A 19139-nucleotide genomic window follows, 5' to 3' on the forward strand; every position below is an offset into this window, starting at 1 on the left:
TCACTATGGAAACCATCTCTTTTTTATCATGTGGAGGGAGGCATCTACCTTTTTTTAAATACCAGCTCCTAGACATAAATTTTTCAAATTTAATTTAAAGTAAACTTACAAACATATTGTATACATATGAAAATTAGTTATGGACTTTTTATAACTCAGAAATGCTAGACACTTTTAAAATTTGGAAATAAACTACAGAAACAGTTTGGATATGCTAAAATATAATTCAATGTATAATTTTATAGTAAGAAAAAATAACTTTTTTCACATCTAAATTTATGAAATTCTGTATGAGCTTTTGGTTCCTTAATATGAAATAATATTACTTTCCCAAATTTGCTAAAAGAAATAACACATGATCTATTCTTTGGACCTGCCATCATGTGTAACAAGGCAATATAAGGAAAAGTAAGTCAATTCTTTATAAATAGGGAATACTTAACTTGTGCCTATGGCCATGCTGCCCTGAACAAGCCCCATCCCATCTGATTTTGGAAGCTAAGAAGGATCAGGCCTGGTTGGTACTTGGATGGGAGACCACCTAGGAAGGCCAGGTGCTATAGGCATAAAAGAAAAATACATTCAACTTGTAAAATGGTCATAGTATATTGACTCTTTCCTTCTGAAGCTAACAATGGACACATATGTTATTCTTTCTCAACCTCAGTGGCAGAAGGAGCTGTGATTTACCCACTGCCCTTTTGGAATCTTTCCAGTATGCAGTAGCCCATCCTGCTTTGAGTGTCTTGACATCTGTCCTCTTCCTTGTGCTGTGGTATACTGACTTCCTGCTGGTATCTCTTATTAAGCAACACTTTTGACACTGACTCAAGTTCTTTCTTTTTTCAATGTTATCTTTGCATTTGGACAACAACTTCAAAAAAATTTCATAAAATGTTTCCCTCTTCCCTATCATATGAGATTGGACATATCTGCATAAACCCAAGACAAATAAATTTATCTGCTTGTCTAGACCTACACCCTGGCAGCTGGGTAATAACACAGAAAAGCACACAACCATGAACAATAATGTCCTATAAATTGTAGTCACTGCATTCATCTGTGTCCTCAGTATAATCAGTCATTGTAGGTTTCCTTGGCATTCTACTCTTAGCTCATCCTCATTGTCTATCATGGATATTTCAGTGCTCTTTATTTATCATCAAGCTTCTGATCCTGCTTCCTCATTTCACCATTAACAAACAACCTTACCTCCAATCTATCAAAGGACACAGAACCCATCAGATGGGTATTTGTTTCATTTCTTCCACACCCATTCATCCTTATCACCTTTCCTCTGATGTGCTTTCTCTAGTCTAAGCTCAGGTATTCTCTCTTTGGTCTGAAGCCCATCTCCAAATCCTCTCTTTCAACTGCCTATATTTTTTGTTAGCACCTAAATGTATGTAAATTTCCTCCATGTAGAAGAAGAAAAATAAAAATGTATTTTCTCCATTCTGACTGTGTTCTCCCAACTTCAACAGAACCTCATGCTTACATCTCTGACCTCACCTTCTAGTTTGTTTTACTGGATCTTTTTTTCTCTATCTACCCTTTAAGTACACCTTAGTTCTCTATCCTAATTCCTCTTTTCACTCTAAAAATGCAAGGTATTTACACAGTTCATGATGCATATTAATTTCTCAATATATCTATCATAGGTGATTGAATGAAAGAGTTAAAGAATGCATTTCTTTGCCCCCACAAATCCTGTTTTCATTCTCTTTTGCTCTATCTTAAGACCAAATTTGATCGTCTCATTTGAAGACTATCATCTCCCAGAACTCTTCCTCCTCAAACACCTTAATTTTTAACCCTAATCAAGTTCATGTGTACCTCCTCTATTAATTTCCTCAGATTCTTAAGATCAAATATGATACTACAAATGTTAAAATAATTTTAAATTGAATATTCTGTAGATATGTCACATAATGCTATTATCAGTATTTTTCATTAAATATATATGTGCATGTTAAATATTAAATTTAAGATGATTTCAACAGTAGTTATTTATAAACATTAAATATTTTTAGTAGACAGTTATAAGGTTACTTTCACTTAGGATGGAATGAAAAAGACTGGCTTATTTAAGAGAGTGTTCCAGATTTTTATAATGGAGTTGAATATGTATTGCATATATGAAATATTTTACTATGGCAGCACGTTTTTAATAAATATAAGTTTAATTTAGTCTCCAAAGAAAGTTAACCCCTATTTATATACATTAATATAATATATTTATACTTAAAAGCAATAGGTACCAATTGACCCATTGAACAATTCTCCGAAAGTGGTTCACAAACTGTAAAACACTATATCAAACTATAAAGTGATTTTACTAATCAATTTGGAAATCATAACACCTGGTCTGATGAGCATGCTTATCTTAAATGAAATAGATACAGAGTGTAATGATATACCACATTAAAGTTACAAGTGAATAGATTTCCTTGCAATTACAAGTCATATTGAAGATAGGTAACCTTTACATATTTCTGCCAAGGAACTGTATAATTTTATGTATTATAAATTTTATTTGTAATCTAGCCTTCAAAAAACAGATAAGGCACAGTAGTGTTTTGTTTGTTTGTTTGTTTGTTTTGATACTATTGTGTGTTGGTTCTTCTGTTGTCATTTCAAAACCAAAGCTAAATTGTATACTAAAAAAACATACGGCTAAGCACCTGAAGTACTTTTAAAAGTTATTTTTTAAAAAAAGTTTAGATATATAATAGCAGAAATTCTGAATACAAGGAATATGAGATGTAAGGAGAAAATGATTTCCATTCCATAATCTGTGGTGTATATATTTTTATATGTAATTCATATTGACTTAATATAATGTTTTCAGACAAGAGAATGGCATTTCACTACAGTTAAAGGCAATAATACAAAAGTGAATCTCAAGCACAAAAGGAAACTAACTTCAATTTATCTGATTGGTTATAGGTAATTTGGATATTTTTCACTATACCTGTAAAAGTATGAAATCAAATACCAGTATATTTTTCCAGAAAATTAAAAAAAAATCCTTGAGTGAACTTTTGACATGACATAGAGTAGCCATGCCTGCCCTCTATTTTCTTGAAAGGGCCTTGTTTTCCAGTGTCGTATAATTTTTCTCAACACTGAAGAGTGTCATAATGAAATATGAATTTAACAAAATGAATTCACTTTGGAAAAATTATGTATCCTGATAAACATAAAGCAGTTAAAGAAATACAAGAGAATGTATAATTAAGCACTAATTAAGACCAGGTAAGTGGTTGCCTTAATGATTCAGTTATGGGATGGTAAGATTCTAGTATATGAATATTGCAATGGAAATTGAAAGCAAAATATGTAGAGACAATTTCTTAAAGTAATAATTAACAGTGCTAGGAGGTGTGCTTATTGTCAAGAAATAATAAAAGAAATAAAATTTTAAACAATAAAAATTCATGTTGATTTGATTTTATGTTGTATAAAGCCTCTATATAACTCTATTGTGTATTTTATTGATCTAGTACATTTTGAACTTTTAGCACATTCATGTTTTATTTCATTAAGCTTCCCTTTTAATTTTTGCCTTCATTTTCTCCTTTTCTCTTTTTATGATTCCCCTGACCCCAGATTCTATTGTCAAGGTCGTGCATTTTAATATTTCATGGATGGCATCAGGAAGTTTTTAAAAATTTTGTATGGTTTCTGTAGAATAAATTTTAAGGACTTATTCACTTCCTAAGCTTTGAGATTACTGTATCCATATGAGTTCAGAAAACTTCTATAGGCACCTCTTGTTCTGCTCCCTGAGTCTTGAATTGAAAGAGCTGCACATAGGCCTAGTGTTTGGTAACAGTGTGAGTGACATAGTAGATAGGGTCTCTAGTCTCTTGTCTTATTAGCTTACCTCTCCCAGAATGGAACCTCTGCCCTGTGGTTAGATGGGATCAGGTGAGCAGGGAGCCCCACTTAGTTCGCTGTACCTGCCCAAGTTGGAGCTTCCATCATCATGCCAAGAGATGTGGCAGGGCAGGAGGAGGGAGGGAGCAGGTGATAATTCAAGTGCCACAGACTCTCCCTGTTCTTACTGGGATTTAGTTGTCTCTTTAATAAATATTTCTTCATTTCCTGTGTCTCCTTAGAATAATTTGCTATATGCCCTTAAGACAATTGAAACACTTGGCTTTTCGCACATGTTTTAATAATTTTTTACCAGTTATAGTTGTTTCCTGAGTACAGTTGTTTCATCAGTGGGACTACAGAGCTCCTTATACTGCCATTCTGGAGTGAGAGATCCTCCATGCTGTATTTTAAAGGCCTTCTAGAATCCTTGTTGCATCAATATAAAAACACTTATAGTGTTAAATATTTCTGTATGTTTCATGCTACTAGTAAGAAAAATAACAAGATTTTCTAAACATCTTTGACTCAGATTAAGAAATAGTTCACACTCGAAATAAAACATTAATGTCTTAGTGAAATGAGGAAAATGCTAGCTTCTCAATCACCATTGCATTCAGGCTCGGTTGTTTAAGTGAAAGAAAATATTTCCTTATTGTTAAGCTGGAATGCTTTCATTATTGAACTGTTCCACCAAACAGCTTGCTTTATACCAGTAAAGAGCCTAACTACAATTTAAGATGAATGCAAATAACATTGTTTATAACACAGATCATAGGGTGGGAGGGAGAATTGTTTATATAATTTTCTCTCCCTCATTGACTTTCACTCTTAGAGCATAGAGTAATGTTGGAATCAGATTGCTTAGACTTAAATCTGGTTTCACCACCATGTGCTGTGGACTTTGAAACAGTTACTTTAAACTTTAATTTTCTATTTAAAAAATGAAAGTAATAATAGAACATAATTTTAGGTTTTTATGAGGATTATAGGTAATTGATCATTCATATAAAGTGCTAAGCAATTCCTGATGTATAATACATATACGTGTAATAATAATCTCTGATGTATAATAATTAGTTTAACATGTAATAAAAACGAGAAATCGTAAAATTGTTATTATCCTCTTAGCAGCTTGACATAATCAATGGAAAATTGAAGACCGTAAAATTTATTGTTTAATGAAGTATAGATTTGAGTAATAGAGAAGAACTTTCTAACTGTCCTTATATTCACTAGTTTTGGTTTACTGGATTTTCTTAAATCTTTTATATTTCTAAGACTATTTCTCTACAAGAATACATAATAATTTTTTGTTAAATATTAGTCTGCATAAAAAAATTACTTTATCAATATAAACTAAGCAATGAAACTCTTGATGAAGGATGTTTTTATAAACTTCACTTCTATCAGTTGCATATTTTTTTAAGAACTGAAATTGTTTTGTGTATACCCACCATGTAGTATCTGAAATGAGATGAGTATATGAGGCTTTGTTCCTTCTGCTAGTCATTGAGTGGCTTTTGCCCAACCTCCTTCTATTGTGCCAGGCACTCCACTAGGCATTTGAAATGTAGAAATGGTTTCTTTAGCTGAAAAAGGGAGATAGTCATGAAAGCAAACCACTAGGATAAATTTGGTAAGTACTATTGGAGTGATACCTGCAAAGTATTGTAGAAACACAATAAGCAAAGACTCCTAGGAAAAGCTTTAAAGAGGACAGGAATGAGAAGATGTCTGAGTTTCTTTATCAAAACCAGTGAAGGATTTTACAGGTATGATGAGATGCATAAAGGCCATTTCTGGCATAGAGAACAGATACAAAAGCATAAAATAATTCAAGTGCTAGTTTTCAAGAGATGCTGAAAAGTTAAGGTATTTTGAAAGTGCAGTGAATGGAATGAGGAAGGATAATGGGATGAGACAGAAGGGGAAGGTCAAAGCCAAGTTGTAAAGAACTTATATGCATTTTCAAAGAGTTTGGACTGCATTCTGTAGGCAAAGGGACGCCAGAGAGGATTTTAACCAGTAAGAATGACATGATAGTAGGTCTTTAAAATAGTAACTCTGACTATATTGTGAATGATTGAAGGGCATGGTGCTTACATTTCTATTATAATGGTCTAAGTTAGGATAGATTGAAGCTGGCTAAAAATGGTTATATACAAGATAGCTTTTCTATTCCATGCAATAGTATTTCCTCCCTAATCTCCTATCTTTCCCAGCAAATACATTTAGTTTTCTTTTATAAAACTGGTAAAACTATTATGATTCAACCATCCATCTTTCTTTTGCTTAGCCAGCTAAGGTAAATTGCTTTAATGATGTCCATATTATAAGGGAAGCATATTCTCATTTAGGAAATATGTATCAGGTGCCTTTGAAATTGGATATTTCAGTACAATGAGGAAATTGAAATAAAATACAAAGTGAAGTGTTTTGAAATGTTGTTACTAATAATATTATATACTACCTACATAATGTAATGTGGATTTAGAAGAAATAAAGTTAATTTTGTGTTTATTCTGCCCTAAAAATGAGAAGTTAATCTGATGTGTAAGTTGTTTTAAAGCGAGCTCTTCCAAACAGAGAAGTTAATGAGAAAAATATGTTGATACATGCATACGATAATTACTTGATTTGGTAGTTGAGATTTATGTATGTCTTTAAAAATGATTTCCAGTGGCTTTTTCTAATCCATTCCATTGTTATTTTCAGCTACAGATTGTTGCCATTGTCACTTAATGACATACTAAACACATTCACCAAACATGCCCTTTTTTCTTCATATTTTTTCCTGCAGAACACACCTATACATAGACACACACACAGACACCCCACACCTTCTTTCCATTTTTCATTTTTCAGAGAAGATTATGATCGCTGTCATGCTATGCTATTATAACACACATTTCTTACAGCAATTAATTTTCATTTCTTACCTTTTCCTCTATGCTGGAGAGTGCTTTTAAAATTGTTCTGTTTTCCTGAACATTACTAATAACAGCCCCACTAGCCATCGCGGATGTTGCCATTAAGTTAACGCATGGGGTATGTAGATTTACAGTAAGAATGAAATTTTATTAGAGATAATAGCTTACATTGCTCAAGAACAGATCACCCCATGACCATCTGGTCCTAGATCAGTTCATTTCTCTTAGAAGTCAGGAATTAGTTAGTGGTTTTTCAAATACACCATGCCTAGAAGCTTTGTCATATGTTGGACTGTCTTGAAATTTATGAATTCTTCTATTATTATCTTTGGGGGAGATATTTTTGAATGCTTAATAGTAGAAAACACATTTCTTTATATTCTCATATTTCCTGAACACTGTTAGAATGAAAAAAAAATTATTTTTTTCATTTTGACATCTTACTTTTAATTGTCAAAAGCACTAAAATGATATAGGTTGCTTCCAGACTAAGTAGACTGCTGTCTGGCCTACACTGTGATTCTAGAGCCATAATTTTGTTTTTACTATATTACCCTTAGAGTATTTATAATTTTCTCTGAAGAAGCAAATATCAGCACCCTAATTAACACCTTCTACCATTTCTCTCCTGTACTTGAGAATTTGGCAGCACTGCAAATTGAACAGAGGCTAAGATACTAAACATGGACTTGACACAGATGGACACCAATTGTCTTGCATGACCTTGGGGTTCTTCCAGATTTATTTTGTGCAGTAATTCCCCTGGATCCTGCTTCTCATCTCCCAATGCTAAGTTCCCCCATGTTCAAGCCTGAAATATCATGTGCCAAAATTAGCAAATAGTCACATCAGTCTGGCCCTTCTGATACCTTTAATGCGGGATGAGGTTGTGATTGTTGGTATTAAAAAGTATGTGAATACTTCAGGGTTATTAATATTTTTGCTGTATACTTGATTAACTCTGGAAAATAGATATTTGATTTGTAAAATAGTGGAAACTATACTATAAATGATTTTAATATAGAAAAATGTTAAAATATTAACTTATGAAGTTAATAATAGCTTGATGTTAATCAGAGCTTTTATTTGTATCTTTATTTACATATCTAACTACATTTCACAGAAATTCAGAGCCCTACAATTTTATGGAGAATATTACCTATTACATCAGATATAGTCAGAAATCAGTATCAGTCTATAAAATATACTTTATATTTCTTAAACAAATAAAAAAAATGAAAATTATATTACCATGTATTGAACAGATTGGATGTGCATGAGGATTCAAAAAGAAATACTAAAACTTTTCAGGGCTTGAGAACTACTAGGTAATCCAGTTGAAGTCTCCATCATAAACAAGTTCTCCATTTGTGTTATTCGTGTTTATATTTGGGTTGTAAGAATGAGAATTGGCCTCTGCCTACCTTAATAAAGTAGATAATATGTAAGAAGAAGGTCTTGAGTCAGTCACAGAGTTGTTTGCTGTCTTATCACAGGTCTCAAGGATGGGCAGGAAAAGAACATTTCTAGGAAGTGCAGTAACAGAATTTGATGAACTGTGTCTCTAGAACAGTCTAATCAAGATTAACCTCTTCTAACCATTTCCCCCCAAATTCTCAGAGGAGTATCTGATTCTTATGTTGAGTTTGATTCTTATGCACATCCCTTGTCCTGGCATGGCAATGTTATGGTTGACACTACCACCAGGATCCCATTAAGTGAGAAATGCTGTTACATGTCTTTTTTTTTTTTTTGCTTCTTTGTTTCCAGCTGCTGAACTACATTCCTGCCTGTGTCTCTTCTCTTTATGTCTTTAAGTGGAGCAGGATGCAGAACTTCTTTCCTGCTGAAATGAATATGTAATTCTTTTTGATTTTTGAGAATTTATAAACTGAAACAAATAATCTTCAGAAAACAAGCAAATGATGCTAATAAGCTTCATCACCTCAGCTCTCTCTGTTTATTATCCCCACTGGAATTGCTAGTTTATGTTTTAGGAATCTACTTTTATTTAGGTAAGCTAAATCTATGTAATTTTATTGGAAGACTGTTTGGGTCGATACCAAGGTTAGAAATGAATGGATATTTTTTCTATTTCTGAATCAGATTCCTGTCTTTAAGAATTCTTTTCATGTATCACTTCCCCCCTCCCCAATTCTATTTCTGAGTCTGTGCAGTACTTCAGTAAACATTTATTTAGGCCTACTATGTGTCGGTCCAGAAATGGTGGATTTTATTTTATAACATGTGCCAACTCTGACAAATTGGTAAAGGCTTATGGGGTATGGTGCTGAGATTTGTGAGGAAATGGACAATAGAATCAATTAATAGCATCCATCATGAATGAAGAAAGGGAGTTAGTTAGGGGTACATCTCCTGCACACTGTCATTTTCTCTTCTAGACACTAAGGGGTGAGACGATAAACCCAATGTGGTCCAGCCATTGAGATTATTATAATCTACTTGGAAAGACTGGAGCTCAGTATCCTGGTTAGGAAGTCCAATGGTCTTTTAGGTGAGGGGAGATGACCTAGATAAGGCCATGATCACAGAAATGGAAAGAATACCATGGATAAGTGGATGTTTTAGTTGTTACAGCTGGAAGGGAGCTCTTGCTACCCTAGCATTATAGGCACATTCTTTGGTCACTAGAACACTGAAAAAGTGAAACTATGTCTTTTTGCCATTTTATTTGCCTAAAGTACTTTCACCAGTTTTTCTAGTTCTGTCCTTAGGGGGCATTCCCCTTGTCTTTCCATTGTCTTCAGTGTGGTCTTAAAGATACAAATGCTGGGTCTCACCAATGTGGGAGTCTGTTCATTAATAGTCTTTTCTCTGCCCTTAGCCAATTTCTATTTTAATGTATGACTCCCATCTAGTGACCTGCATCAGGATAGTTAACTAAAGTAGGTATTACAGGCAAAAAAAAATGGTAGAACTTTACCTGGCTCAAGGACTCACCTTTTCTCACTTACATGGATTCTCTGACTCCTTGTTAAGGAAAAGAAAATTGTTCTATAGACTCTTATCATCATTGGCTTATGATATAAGTAAGCCTTAACCATAAAAGGAAAACTATAGTTACAGTTTTAGAGTCTCAAATTACTGATGCTTGATTCATAAATGAGGTGAGTAATGTAGAGTTCTTTATTTTCAGAAACTTCTGATTTCCTCCTTCCACTGGGGATGAGGTAAACTAATTTTGAGCTTATCTGATCTCAACTCTAATCCTGTAATTTAATCAGTCCCTTTAGCTTTAACTCAGTCTCATTTGAAGATTGCTTTCTTTTTGAGATTCCTATACTTTTCTCTAGAATAGTATCTGAAGTATGGAGAAGTGGCTTTCATGATATTGCATCATTGAGAGGAATTGGACCACCTCACCTCATGCTGATTATTGGAGGAGTCATGGAAAAATCCATCCATAGGATGTTCTGCTTAGCATATGTTGATCAAAATTATCAGTTGGTAAAATTCAGAGTTTAGAATTTGTGAGCTCAGTGAAGGCCTTCTAAAGATCCTTGGCTTATTCAACCATTTTCTACCTAGTCCTAATAGTGTCTGCCTTGTCTTCCATCTTTCTCCAGGAAAGGCTATTTGTCTATTTGTAATGTTACCAGGCCCTCTTTATAGTGAGCCCAGTGACTGGCCTATTAAAACTAAAGAATGCCAGGGAGGGCAAACTAAGTCATCTCTGTGCCTAATCATGTCAGTCTGATTTCTAAGCTAAGTTATAAGCATTTGTGTTTCCACAGTCATTCCACACAGCAGTTTCCTCCTAGTTTCAAAATAGAGACAGAACTGTTCTTACTACTTCCTATAATTTATGAAACAGTCTTCTTCTTCACTGAAGCTTAAAAAGAGGAAATAGAGATATGCATCTCTCTCACCTATATCCATTTCTTGTTTTCTATCCACAAGCCTTCAGTAAAAAGAAAAAAAAAATTACACGTATAGTATTCAAAAGTTTTAATCTAATTACATTATCAGTAAGTAATAGAAATATAGACATTTTATAAAGTTTTTTTTTCTTTATGATATCTATCAATTTTATATCTTATTCACTCTCACTAGGCTTCGATTCGTTATGTGTAATTTATTGCAATAATTTTTAACATGTCTCTTGCCTCATTTTCTCTTCCCACTCTAGGCTATTTTGTACTCTGTTGCCAGACTGTTTTTCTGATCACTCTGTTTTGATTATAACATATTTTTTCTTTAAGACACTCTAGAATTATGTTTCATCATTTACTCAGTATTTTCTTTCAGTCTTGTGCCTGCTGAGTCTTAAAACGCTTTTCTTCTTCTTGTAATTTTTTAAAGATATACCCCGAAATTTATTCCTTTCTTGTGCCTTTGTTTAATCATATTTTCTTTTACTAATAATATATCCATCTCTATCTGTTTCTTCAGAGCTGAGCCTAAGACCCACCTGAGTGAAACTGACTCCCTTTATAATTTTACTTCCTTCTGAGGGATTATGACAAAATTTCATAAGTAAAACATATCTAGAAGTACCATCATAGGTTTTAGTATTCTCTCTTTTCTTTGCATATATCTTTCCTCCTAACTCAGTTGGAAGCATCTTAAATAATTATATTTACTGTTTTTCTCCATCTTTCACGGTGTCTAATGGGCATTATTGAGCATTAAATATTTACTTTTTTTTTAAACAAAATTGAATCGCTATATTTTTTTAAAGGTATATACAGAAAAATATGGGTTTGGGTGATAGGAATGTTGCTATCTTATGCTGTTCTTTAGATTTATTTTCTATGTTTTTATTAATAAGCACGTGCTATTCTTATAACTTAAAATTGTGTCAGTTCAACAATACTGTAATTTAATTTTACTGTGTTCCAGACTGTACAAAGTTCTATTTATGAAACACCAGAAAGTCTGCAATTAATCATAAAGCAGTATTTTTGTTTTTGTTGTTTATTTCCAAATATTTTATCTACATTAACTTATAATATTTGAAACATGCTGTTTCTCAACTGTGACCATGATTATTCACTTATATTTATATTACATCATTGAAGAGAATCTCTCAGTTTCTCATTATTCAGTTTTAAACTAAATCAACCTGACATGAATTTAATAAAATTAGAGTTACTTGGAGCAGATGGTACATCAGAAATTTGAACCCAGGCAAACAAGATCTGGTAGATTCTGTAAATCATCAAGTATTTTTATTTCAATTAATGGCCATGTTACACTTTTCTTACAAAACTTTAAGGATTTAGACATAACGCTACCCTTAGATTTTATGTATATAAAAGGAGAATATTGGTTTGAATGATATATTGTGTCTTTCTAGTTGATACATTTTGTAGTTTTATATGATCACCTGACCAGTTTGTCAGCTCTTTCTGTTTATAGTCCATTGAAATTTCTGAAATACAAAGAGATTACTCAATACTTTGATTGTCCAAGAAGCGAAGTGTTTTCCATGTCTAAATATGGCTGGATGTTATGGAGAAACATAACATTTGTGAGTCTCACTAACTTCAGTAGAGGAATTTCTCTAAAGAGCAATGTGCCAATTTGATTAAAGGGGATAAGAACTGTACTCAAAATTTACTTTGGTTGAAAAAGAGGAATGGTGCATTCCTTATGAAGGAATACTTAATTATCTTTTCTTGAAATAAGATGTTCTCTAGCTCTAAACTACACTAAAAATTCTGAAGAAAATGCTAGAAAAAAACACTAAAGTAAATGTCGAATTTATGGCATAGGTTTGCCATTTTCTCATCAAATTTAGACCAATTTGATGATAGTATAAGAATAATATGTTTTCAAGAATGAAGTGTTTTTGTTTAATTTCTACATAGTAAATGTATATACACAGGTCAACTTTGAAATGTGTTTCATTGTTGTTAAGAAGAAAAAAATAGGTGTACTTATCCTGGGCAATACCCAAGACTGATTCATAGAAGAAAAATCTGTCTGAGATAAATATATTTCAGGGCCCTTTCTCTCTAGGTATATCACTAATAAAAAGATCATGACTCCTATTATTTTGCTTTTTAAAAATTGTTTTCACCGGAGTGTAAACTGTTTGTCTCACATATTACAAGCATCTAAATATAACAAACACATCTAATTATTACAATTACTAAGCAATTTAATCCAGTGAAAAACAAGGCTACCGAAGTGCCTAATAAGAATAAAGAGATAGAATCAATTGGAAAGATTTATTAAAAATCACGTTGAAATGCTTAAAAGTGTGACTTTTTTTCTTAATTTTCTTTTATTTTTATTTAAGTATAGCTGTTATGGAATTTTATATTAGTCTCAGGTGTACAATATAGTGACTCAACATTTATATATACCTTATAATGTGATCACCTCCTTAAGCCTAGTAATCATCTATCACTATGCAAACTTATTACAATATTACTGACTACGTTCCTCTCCACCTTTTTTTATCCATCCCCCGCAACCTTCTCCTTTGGCAACCATCAGTTTCTAATTTTCAAAAGAAAATACTTCACCTTTTTCTATAGTCATTGTTTTCAACTTTCTAACTTCATTTTCGCAATCTATATTAACATTGTATATTTTGCTGATAATCTTTTTCTTAATATATCTTCTTCTGCCCTTCTGTACATAGTCTCCTTCATTAAAAATGAAGTATCTACCAAGATACCATAGGGAAAAAGGTCAGAAAGATAAGAGGGAATTTCAATGTATACCTAGCTCTAAACAATTATTACTACCATCAAGGCATGAAGCCATGTGATGCATATCACAAACTCAGTATTTCTTCTGGTGTACATTTTCCTATATTTTAATAACTTATGCCAGGCAACCTCTCTTATTTTAAATCTCTGGGTATAATTTTCAACAAGGAAAGGAACTTTTCCCTCTCATACCTTGTGAAAGCTCATCTTTATAGTTGGAGATCTAACTCTGATTATCATGTTTTTATGATGGCTTTTCACTTTATTCATGTATTTATTCATTTATTAACAAACATTATTATTCATATACCATAGGTCTAAACTTTATTAGTCATGAAACATAGAAAAATTCATAGTATTATCTTTCCTTTGAAGCATTTTTTTAATGGAAGAAAACAGAGGAATATATTTTTAAACAGCAATGTCATAAATTAGATTGTTTAAGTATGTGAAAGGAAAATGAAAATCAGAGAAGGGGAGAGACCACTTGTAGTTGTGTTATGGATTTGAAAAGATGTTATGGATGAGGTGATCCTGAAGGATTACTGAGGGTATTTCATGCAGCTAATGTTGGGACAAAGACAGGCAAAAATAGTCCAGGAAATGTGAAAAGAATTTGCAAAGAAGTAATGTGTTCTGGCTGTGAAAAGACTTTTCAGGATATCTTGACTCAGATGGAAATGTTGAGATAAGTGAATAAAATGGTAAATATGGAGATAGTAATGAATGGCCTTGAATGCCATGTTAAGGAATTTAAACTGTATCTTAACAGATTACAGAGGATTTTGAGCAACTGCACAATTAGGTTATTCTAGTGGGAGTGTGCAGAATTGGCTGGATGAAAAAGACCAGTGGAGAAAAAGGTCGGTTTGAAAACTGTTGAAACAGTCAAGTGAGAAATGATAAGAAAACCTATCAAGTGAGTGGAGATTAAAGAGTAAGAAGCAAATCAGGATATACTGAGAGGCCATGGTAGCCAATTTGATGGTTTATGGAGATACCAGAGAATATTGGAGCAATCACAAGAGAGGACAAATCTGGGGAGGAATACTGTTTAGTTAGAGACACCCTGCATTTAAAGTGCCTGAGTTAGGGAAATATTCAATATTTAGGAAGAGGGGGTGGTGTTCATAAATCTGGAAGGCACAGAGGTATAGACTAATCCATGGGAGAGTCTGAGCTGGGATTGAGAGTAGATGAATTATGTAGAGAAAGAAGAAAAGCCATCTCAGGCTAAGACCCTGCAAAGCTTCAACATAATGAACAGCATGCAAAAAAGTTAAAGCAGCTAAAGGTATGTAACTAATATTTCATCCATTTGAGAGTGGCCTTGTCTCTTCATATACTTGCAGATAAGTTTGATTAACCAGAAAAAAATAAGTCATAATATAGATTTGAAGGCCAATAAGAGTTATGTCATCAGTGTTCCACAGATGAACTGTCACCTAGTCGCAAGCACATTTTTTTTCCATGAAGATTCAAAGTGTTAACTTATTTGACTCATGATAACAATTTACTTCCTACCAAAATTCCATGGAGAGATAATAGATCATTATTTATTTTATACTGAGTATAGACCATGAAGATTAAAAATAGTTCATGAATAAAGGGAATAGAAACTCTATATGTGGGATTTTGTGTAATTATGGTAACAATTCCTTGAAGATATTGTGGTCTGTTATGTAAATATGTGTAATTATGATAATTTTAAAACCCATGTTATTTACTCAGTAGTTTAACAGCTCCTTTCACAAAACAGAACTCAGGAGGAGTATAGCAATACTTTCCAAAAAGAAAATGAGAGTGAATTTAAAATCTACTTTTATAAGAAAGTGTTCGGAATTTAAAGATATATTTACCCAAATGTTGCATTCATACCAAGAAGTTCTGCTGTGATATGGATTGTTATTACTCAAGATAAGAGATGACATATGTGAAGACCGATTATTGTTGATAAGTGGTCAGAATGAATTGATAGTATTCTCATAGTTTTTTTTCTGGACCACAGTTATTTTTTTCCTGTTGTTCAATGGCCCATACATGAATGCTATAACCAGAAATCTAAAATTTCAGAAGGGAGAAACCCATTATATACCTATTCATTCATTGAATATTTATTCAGGACCAAACACGTGCTATTCATGGGACTGAATTTGGGGACCACTAAGATATTTAAGCACATGTCCTACTATTACATGCCATCTAACAGAGAGAGACAGATAGGTAAATAACGGTGTGAAAATAAGTCATAGGGGTCACCATTCACGTTGTAAAATAGGGAAGCCCTGAGTTTTACAAGTGTTATAATTGAAATGTAAGTAGGGTGTAGAGAAGACACAATTTTATATGAGCGAGTGGGACAAAGATCACTCAGGGTGAGCCAAGTTTTAATTATGTTTATTAGGTAACCAGATTGATAGGTGAATGTGTGGGGGAGTATTTGGCATTTGTGTATGTGTATTCATGTGTGCATGTGTATATAAGTGTGCATGTACATGGAGGGTACTTATTTCTAGAATGAGGGAACAATGTAAGGAAGCCTGGGAAGTTTGAATCTACTTGGTATAAAAATAATTATTTCTGTTCAGATGGCTGCAAGGGAGAAGACCAGGGCAAAAAACAAATGCCTAATTATCAATAGCAGTATTTTTTTTGCCATTTTTTAAGATTTTGGATATGATTTTGTTAAGTACTAGAGAGCTATTGAAAATGCATGAAATAAGAAGATGACTTATTTTTTATTTGAGAAAGATTACTCCAGCACTAACGTGAAGAAAGTAACAAAATCAGTGTATTAATAATAAGTTAATAATAACTAACATTCATTGGACATGTTCTGTGTGACACACATCCTGCTAATGCTTACTTGTATTATTCCCTTTAGTGATTACAGCAACCCAGTGAAGTGGATATTATTATGTGACCTTAGATTGAAATCTAAGTATCGATTTTATCAGACATCAATAACTATAGTATCATATGATAAATACTTAAAAAGAAAAAAATGAAAGGGCCAATAGACAATCTGAGAAAAATAATACAAACTTTTCATTCCTCTCAGTTTTCATCTTTAATGTGATTATCCATCTTATATGAGAATAAGGGAAAAGGTGAAAAAAGGATGGTTCCTAGATTTTTGGTTTAGATGTATGGTGGTGTTACTCACGAGAAAGTAGAGGTGAAAGGAGTTCATTTGGAGAGAAGGTAATAAATGAAGTTTGGATCTTTGATTTTGAGCTGTCTGAGAACACTTCAGTGAAGATATTTAAGAGGAAGTTGGACACATGGATCTGAAGCTTCAAGAGCACATGTGGGTTGGGCCCATGGGTTATCTACATGCAGGCAGTAGTGAAATTATTGGTTGTCTACAGGAGATACGATTTGAGAAAAAGCCAAAGGTTAAGCAAAAACATCCATTGGCATTCATACTGATATTTAGGGGGCCGGCTGAGGGAAAAGCACACAAAAAAAAAGGAGAATGAGAAGGAATAGTGAAGGCAGAAAAACAACAAAGGAAAAACTGTTTTTCCCTAAATGTAAAGATGAGATTTGAGAAAGGCCTAGCGTTCCACAGAATTCAAGTAAGGTGAAAGTGAAAGAGTCCATTCGATCTGAAAATTAAGTTATGAATGCCTTTGCTGAGAGCTTGTTCAGTAACGATATGCAAATAAATGAAAGCTACTCTGAGAAAAAGGCAACGAAGCCAATAAAACAACTATGAACAATTCTTCCAAGAGCCCTCATATTGAAGAGAGGTGATGTTCAGAGTCTTCTTTTAGGTTTTTTATCATATGGTTTAATTTTTGTTTTCTGTGCTAAGTATTTAAGCATCTTTATATAAAATAGAGAGCAGGTTGTTTGTAACATGGTAGAAACTTCACCTGAAAAAAAATAGAGAAATCAGATTAAGAGCAAAGAAGGAGTAGATGGCTTTGATCTATAAATGAGACAAAGGTTCATCTTTATCTGAAGCAGGAAGGAGGAAGGATGGAAGGAAGGGTGGGTTCTGATATAAATGCATGCAGAAAGTTCTTAACATTATTTTCCGCTAAAATCACAGAAAAAAAATCATTTAAAACAGAACATAAAAAAGTACTTACATTGTACTCAAAGGATACTTTGCTTCCTCTCAATTTTTCTTCTTCAGAGCAAATACTTTCTGGCCTAATATCCTGCTTACTTTGTATAAAAGTTAATCTATATTATCCAAGGGACCAGCAGGCTTTTGTTCCCTAGAGAAGGACCTTAGAAGAAACACGGTAGGTTTTTCTGATCAATATAGCTCACTTTTTAGGAGGAAGTTGTTAATTTCTTTGAGTCATCGATTGTCTTTATGCTGTTTCAGAGAATGGCGCTGCAATTAGGAATGACACGCGAATTGAAAAGATTATTACTCCGGTGTTAAATTGTTTAGTTCTGATTTTAGAAGCTCCATTGGTCTCTGAAGAATTTAAAACCACCTATATTCTTTTTCTTAATGTTTATTTTTTCAGTTAGAGTTGACATTCAATATTATTTTAGATTAGTTTCAGGTGTACAGCATAATGGTTAGACATTTATATAATTTATGAAATGATCCCCTCAGTTAGTCTAGTGCCCACCTGGCACTACACACCACCATTGCAATAATACTGACTATCTTCCCTATGTTGTACTCTACATCTCCACGGCCTCATCTATATTCTTATCATTTAAGAAGTATATCTAGTATGTCATTGCCTTCTACTGTCAGTCATGTGGCTCAACTCTGGTTTGGGGAGTCCAAATAGAAGGCAGAAGATCTGTTGTGGAAATCCAGAGTATAGACTATCTACTCTTTTGTGAAATCATATCTTTATAAGAGCACTTATAAGATATTTGAAAGAAGAAGATCTGAAACAGAATTTCTGTAACAAGCTTTGCCAAACTTTCAGTTCTTGATTACCATGCTATCATCAATGTGTTCATAATGGGATGTTGCTAAACAGCCATTAACATGAGCCTCTGGAAATAAAATGTTGATTTCACAATGTCACAGTCATATATATAATTTTGAATCATAGTCCTTCTATGATCCTACCATTAGAAGTCATTTCTAAGTCCAGGTTACTTGGAAATGTGATATAATTATCAGCCTCTGACTTTTACCACAATATTTTGGCTGTGCATAATGTCCTCATGAACAAAGAGTGCCTATGCAATCATTTGTTCAGGTTTAGATATTGTGCAGAAAATCCAAAATAACATTTAAAAACTCAGAACATTTTCAATGAAGTTGTAGTAGTTTTTGCTGAGTTTAACCTAGTAAAATATATAACCAATAAATATTTACAGGATAAGGTTAAAGTATACTCTGGTAAAAAGATACTTTGGGGCATACCAGCCATATTGCAGTTATTACCTATCACTCAATTGAAACCAAAGCATTGGCTTTGGGTAACCATATACCCTAATTGAAAATTCTATAAGCCATTCAGTGGTATATTTCTGGAGGGCTATAGAGTCTGTCTAGGTGAAATCAAATACCCAAAAAACATGATATTTTGGTCAGTTGGCTTTTACCTACGCCTAAAACCCTATTCTGCCATGTATAAAAATTGTGACAGATGTCATGAGACAGTACACAGTCATCAACAAAACTGTACGATTGTCTACCTAA

At 33.1% G+C, this 19139-nt stretch overlaps 1 protein-coding gene and 1 pseudogene across 6 annotated transcripts in view; both read left to right on the forward strand.

The window, feature by feature from the left end:
- Positions 1 to 19139, forward strand: part of IL1RAPL1 (interleukin 1 receptor accessory protein like 1) — a 1213847-nt gene that overhangs the window by 431045 nt on the left and 763663 nt on the right. The gene's annotated exons all lie outside the window — the stretch shown is intronic.
- Positions 448 to 566, forward strand: LOC118608449 (annotated as a pseudogene).

Source organism: Rousettus aegyptiacus, unplaced genomic scaffold (genome assembly GCF_014176215.1).
Source record: "Rousettus aegyptiacus isolate mRouAeg1 unplaced genomic scaffold, mRouAeg1.p scaffold_m13_p_9, whole genome shotgun sequence".
In the NCBI taxonomy this organism is placed as follows: domain Eukaryota; kingdom Metazoa; phylum Chordata; class Mammalia; order Chiroptera; family Pteropodidae; genus Rousettus; species Rousettus aegyptiacus.